Below are 7,041 nucleotides of genomic sequence, written 5' to 3'. Positions count from 1 at the left end.
TGTGGGGCAGCATGACAAGCCAGACAATTCTTGTCTCTCCATACAGCTTGCTTGAATCCTTTGGACAGTTTTTGTAATTTGCAGCTCCTCCTTACCTCAGTTTCCACCAGGGGGATGTTATCCTTCCTCTTCTTGCTTTTGTGTAGAGCAGATGTGGAAGAGGCTGACATAGATTCAGAGAGACACTTGTCCTTTGAAGCCTCCACTCCTTGTTCCTGTGATTCCTGTGATGGAGTGGATACAAGACATGCCAAGACATCACTGCTATGATAGATCTCAGGGACAGAGAAAGGTAGAGTAGAATTACAAGAAGAAGCTTGCTTGATGATATCCCAAACTGAGGATGAAATGATTTTTTTGGCCCATGGGAATTTATCTAGATTTAGGAAATTAACTGATAGAAAGTTGACCCAATCTGAAGGTACCTGAATGATGTTAACACTGTCAGTTTTTGGGGCAAAGTGTTGCTTCCAGATCTTAGCTCCCTCTTTACCAAGAAGGGCTTCTTCATTGATCACTTGCTGGACCTCATGATCTTTTCCAACAGTGGAAGATTCTGGGCAAAGGGTGTGTGTTTGATTAGCATAGGCTGGGACAGGGAAACCAGGTGGAGCAGATAAATCTGAGAAGTTTGTCTATACCTGTGTTTCCATGAGCCATCTCCATATCTCTGTCAGTAGCCTGAGTGTCCAGAATTAGAGTGTTATCAACTCCATCCATTGTTTCCTCAGCTAAACCATTATCCTCTGATACCTTAAGTGGATGCATATTATCATACTGAGAAGTTGAGTTCAGTCTTCTAACATTAGCAAGAACTTCAGAGAGCATAGGATCATCATGTGAATCTCTGGTATCAATATCAGAAAATGTGTTGAAAGCTTCAAGCATAGGATCCCTCAGCGGCACCAAGGGCAAGACAGGAAGAGCAGGTGCGTTAACCAACATTGGCTGAATTGGTTGGGCTTCAGGCACAGGTATCTCCTGTTGGGCTAACACTGGCACAGGTAGCTCTTGTTGGGCCAACACGGGCTCAAGTTCAGGTCCATTGGGCTGTATTTCATTCAAATCTGGAAGCATCACCTGCATTGGCGCCAAAGGGCCATTAGCAGAAACATCTGAACTAGCACTATTGTCAGGTGGGATATGAGAAACAGTGACAATACTGATGGCATCTTGAACCACATTGACCTCTTCATACATTGGTGCCATCAGATCATCGAGAGCCAAAAATTTCACCAGCATGAAGTTCAATGTCAGCATTTTGGGGGAGCCCAATGTCCCCAGCCTGGTAAATCCTCCTCTTCATCCTCTTCAACATTATGTTCTTGTTCAGCAACTTGCCCCTCTACTGGTTCAAGTGCAAGTTGGAGATTGAGCTAAGGATCATTCTACTGTATTGGAATATGAACATCATCATGTTCATGCTGCTGAAGTGGTCCAACAAAATGATTATGTTGATTAGGATGGAAGTTAAGTTGGGTTGGAGCTGGATGAGGATTGCCAAAAGGCTCAATTGGGTCTTCATCAGGTGCCTCAACTCCAAAAATCTGATGCTGCAAGATGACTATTGGGACAGTGAGGGAATCTGTCTGAAAATCATAACCTTCTCTGAAAACTAAGCTGGCAGCAATATCACTCAGCTGTTCAACTCTCACTTTCACTAGCAGATTTGCACATGTGCTTCTATTTCTGTCCCAGCTAAGGAACTTACCAAACTTGCTGACTGCATTATTCAGTTCTTGAATATCTCTCCTATCAAAAGGATAATCACAGAGTAGGATCCGTACATCTATGTTCATAACCAGCCGCCTCCAATTCAGGCCCTTGTTATGTGGTTGAAAAACCACATGAACATCAGTGAATGGATGGGGGCTATCATAAACCAGTGCATCTCTATCGAAAACACTCGCCATATTTATGTAAGCTTGGCCAAACGAACAAGGCTCAATCTCTGGAAACCCTATGTGCTTATCATGGAGAAAATCAGTGAGTACCTCTCTGATCGTATTGAACGCCACAGGCAGATTAGGGATAGGGACAATTGTTGCAATGGCTCATTCCTCATGGGTTGCCGGCGCTGCTCCATTGATGATCTTGATGCACGCGGGCCTCCCCTCCACCTCGATGCTTTGGTGATTCGGCGGAAGAAATGGCATGGGATCAAACGGAAAAGGGGCCATAGAGCCGACTCTGCTATTCTGCTGCAATGGGGAAGGGGAAGCTATGGAGGATGGATCGGGCGAGATGGTGGCTACGAGGAGACATTGAGCGATTGAAGTTTGGAAGGAGATGCTTTGAGGGCTACCAACACAGCGGAGAGGAAGGGCATTAATTTGATTAGCCTGGGTGGTCGGCGGTGTGACTACCTGATTAGTCACCGTCGCGCGAACAGTGGCCAGTTGCCTCGGAAACTCGACCGTCGGGCGACTCTGAGGATTGGGCTTGTTGACTGGGTCTTGATGGGCTTGGGAATAACAATCCCGTCCAATGTGGCCCCATCTCTTACACTTGTGGCACTTGATATGATTCGTGTAGTTGGGCCTTCTATTGCCCGGAAGAAGACAACGGACGCAGTAATCCCTCTGTGGACTTTTTTGAAAACGAGATGATCCCGCCTCCTAAGTAGTAACTGAAGCATTATGAGCATTAGCTCCCTGTTGATGAGCTGCATGCGAGGAGGGTGCTGAACGCGCTTGATCCTGACATAGACGATCAACCGAAAGATTTGCATAGCCTAAATCTCTGAAGGTAGCAGGAGATCTAAGAGCTTGAAGATATGATTTTCTACGATGGTTTCTGAAAATGTAAGTCCATGCATCTTCTTTCTCTTGCAGATATTAATCAAGTTCCCAGCTAGAATTAGGACCCCCATTACCCCAGAGAAGGAAATTGATATTTATCAGTGGGAGAGAAACATTACTGATGACCCACAAGTGTAGGGGATCTATCGTAGTCCTTTCAATAAGTAAGAGTGTCGAACCCAATGAGGAGCAGAAGGAAATAACAAGCGGTTTTCAGTAAGGTATTCTCTGCAAGCACTGAAATTATCAGTAATAGATAGTTTTGTGATAAGGTAATTTGTAACGGGTAACAAGTAATGAAAGTAAATAAGGTGCAGCAAGGTGGCCCAGTCCTTTTTGTAGCAAAGGACAATCCTGGACAAGTTCTTATATAGAGAGAAGTGCTCCCGAGGACACATGGGAATTATCGTCAAGCTAGTTTTCATCACGCTCATATGATTCGCGTTCGTTACTTTGATAGTTTGATATGTGGGTGGACCAGTGCTTGGGTACTGCCCTTTCTTGGACAAGCATCCCACTTATGATTAACCCCCATTGCAAGCATCCGCAACTATAAAATAAGTATTAAGGTAAACCTAACCATAGCATGAAACATATGGATCCAAATCAGCCCCTTACGAAGCAACGCATAAACTAGGATTTAAGCTTCTGTCACTCTAGTAACCCATCATCTACTTATTACTTCCCAATGCCTTCCTCTAGGCCCAAATAATGGTGAAGTTTCATGTAGTCGATGTTCACATAACCCCACTAGAGGAGAGACAACATACATCTCATCAAAATATCGAACGAATACCAAATTCACATGACTACTTATAGCAAGACTTCTCCCATGTCCTCAGGAACAAACGTAACTACTCACAAATCATATTCATGTTCATAATCAGAGGGGTATTAATATGCATTAAGGATCTGAACATATGATCTTCCACCGAATAAACCAACTAGCATCAACTACAAGGAGTAATCAACACTACTAGCAACCCACAGGCACCAATCTGAGGTTTTGAGACAAAAATTGGATACAAGAGATGAACTAGGGTTTTAGAGGAGATGGTGCTGGTGAAGATGTTGATGGAGATTGACCCCCTCCCGATGATAGGATCGATGGTGATGACGATGGTGATGATTCCCCCCCTCCTGGAGGAAAGTTTGCCTGGCAGAACAGCTCCGTCGGAGATCTAGATTGGTTCCGCCAAGGTTCCGCCTCGTGGCGGCAGTGTTTCGTCCCGAAAGCTTGCTTATGATTTTTTATAGGGTAGAAAACTTCATATAGCAGAAGATGGTCATCGGAAGGCTGCTAGGGGTCCCACGAGGCAGGGGGCGCGCCCAGGGGGGTAGGGCGCGCCCCCACCCTCGTGGCCAGGGTGTGGGCCCCCTCTGGTACTTCTTCTGCTCATTATTTTTATTAATTCCAAAAATGACTTCCGTGGAGTTTCAAGACTTTTGGAGTTGTGCACAATAGGTCTCTAATATTTGCTCCTTTTCCAGCCCAGAATTCCAGCTGCCGACATTCTCCCTCTTCATGTAAACCTTGTAAAATAAGAGAGAATAGGCATAAGTATTGTGACATAACGTGTAATAACGGCCCATAATGCAATAAATATCGATATAAAAGCATGATGCAAAATGGACGTATCAACTCCCCAAGCTTAGACTTCGCTTGTCCTTAAGCAGAAGCCAAAATCGAAAAATGTGTCCACATGTTTAGAGATAGAGGTGTCGATAAAATAAAATACGTACATGAGGGCATCATGATCATTCTTATAACATCAACATATATATATTTTGTCATATGATTTCTTATGCTAAAGTAACAATCTATTCACAATATCAAGTATGAATCAGAAACTTCATTGAAAATTAACAAACTATAATCTCGGTCATTGAGGCAATTGCAATTTATCATAACATCGGAAAGAGTCAATATAAGAGCTTTTTAGCAAGTCCACATACTCAACTATCATTTAGTCTTTCACAATTGCTAACACTCACGCAATACTTATGGGTATGGAGTTTTAATCAGACGCAAAGAAAGATAGGGGCTTATAGTGTTGCCTCCCAACCTTTTACCACAAGGGTAATGTCAACAATAATAGTTCATCCTAACTTACATCCATTTGGATATATATATCAGGATCTTTCCAACACGAGGTGCTTGCCAAAGGATAAAATGTAAAAAGGAAAGGTGAAGATCACCATGACTCTTAATGTATAAGACAAGAATAAAAGATAGGCCCTTCGCAGAGGGAAGAAGAGGTTTACATGTGCTTTTATGGTTGGATGCACGAAATCTTAATGCAAAAGAATGTCACTTTATATTGCCACTTGTGATACAGACCTTTATTATGCAGTCCGTCGCTTTCATTGCCTCCATATCACAAGATCGTATAAAGCTTATTTTCTCCATACTAATAAGTCATACATATTTAGAGAGCAATTTTTATTGCGTGCAACATGACAACTTGCTTGAAGGATCTTACTCAATCCATAGGTAGATATGATGGACTCTCATGGCAAAACTGGGTTTAAGGATATTTGGAAGCACAAGTAGTATCTCTACTTGGTGCAAGGAAATTGGCTAGCATGAGGGGGAAAGGCAAGCTCAACATGTTGGATGATCCATGATAATATACTTTATTTCAGATATAAGAAAACATAACCCATTACGTTGTCTTCCTTGTCCAACGTCAACTCTTTAACATGTCATATTTTAATGAGTGCTCACAATCGTAAAAGATGTCCAAGATAGTATATTTGTATGTGAGAACCTCTCTTTCTTTATTACTTCGTATTAATTGAAACGATGACCAAAACTATGTTTGCCAACTCTCAACAACTTTTATTCATCATACTCTTTATATGTGAAGCCATTACTCTCCAGAAGATCAATATGATCTCTTTTATTTCTTTTTATTATTTCTTTTATTCCCTCAAGATCATAGCAAGATAGCAAAGCCCTTGACTCAACACTAATCTTTATTATATATAGCTCACGGACTCGATTACATAGAAGGATCATAAGGCAAAACTCAAAACTAAATCATACCAAAAATTTATTCTACTAGATCAAGATATTATTAAAAGGATCGAACTAAGTAAAACAGTAAAGATAGGAGTGCGATGGTGATACGATGCCGGGGCACCTCCCCCAAGCTTGGCAGTTGCCAAGGGGAGTGCCCATACCCATGTGTTTATGTATCCTTCTTCAGAAGTGGTGATGATGGAGTTGTTGATGATGTAGGCTTCTCGTCCGTATTCCAAGGCATAGGCTCACCATCATAGAAGGAGGATCGAGTCTCCGGGATCCTCAAATCTGCAGCCAAACTCATCCTCTTGAATCTATACTCATACTCACAGTTTTGGTTTTGAAGGTCATAGATCTGGGCTTGGAGGTGCTCGATTTTCAAGATGGTCTCCCCAATGTTCTTGGCATCCAGCTTGTGGTAGTTGGTGAACTCCGCGATCATCATCTGGTTGGTGTTGAGTCTACGTTCCACCATCCCTTGGCACTTGAAAACTTGTTGTTCCATTGCTTCTAGTCTTGTCTCCACGCTTCCGGTCCTCCTTGGTCCCTCAACATCATGGATGTGTAGCACCCCCTCACGCATCTCAATGGTTTGAGGGTGATGCGGCACCTCCGCAAGGTAGGGGTTGATGACCTTCTCGAAAAACTTGTCCTTGGGGGCGCTTGAAGACGTCATGGTGCTCTAAATCTGTCAGAAAAATAGCTCGAAACAAAGACAGAGGATATTTGCATGATACGGTGGTCAAAACCTTTGGGAGATTATATAATGAATTTTTACCGACCAAAAGAAGTATCGTGCCAGAAAACGGAGTCCGGAGAGCACACGAGGTGCCCACGAGGCAGGGGCGCGCCCAGGGGGTAGGGCGCGCCCTCCACCCTCGTGGACGCCTCGTGTCCTTACCGGACTACTTCTTGTTTTCCTATTTTCTTAAATATTCCAAAATGGAGAAAAATTGCTATTAGAACTGTTTTGGAGTCGGTTTACTTACCGTACCACATACCTATTCCTTTTCAGAGTCTGAAACGTTCTGGAAAGTGTCCCTTATATATTCCTCCGGGGTTACGGTTTCAATAACATTGGTTTCAACATTTATGGGATTACCTGAGATATAATGTTTGATCCTTTGACCATTTACCACCTTCGGATTTGTGCCTTCGAAGTTGTTGATTTTTATGGCACCGGGACAATAGACCTCCTCGATAACGTAAGGC

Source organism: Triticum aestivum, chromosome 1B, assembly GCF_018294505.1.
Source record: "Triticum aestivum cultivar Chinese Spring chromosome 1B, IWGSC CS RefSeq v2.1, whole genome shotgun sequence".
NCBI lineage: Eukaryota > Viridiplantae > Streptophyta > Magnoliopsida > Poales > Poaceae > Triticum > Triticum aestivum.
The sequence above is the reverse complement of the archived record's forward strand: the minus strand, read 5'-3'. Positions refer to the sequence as shown.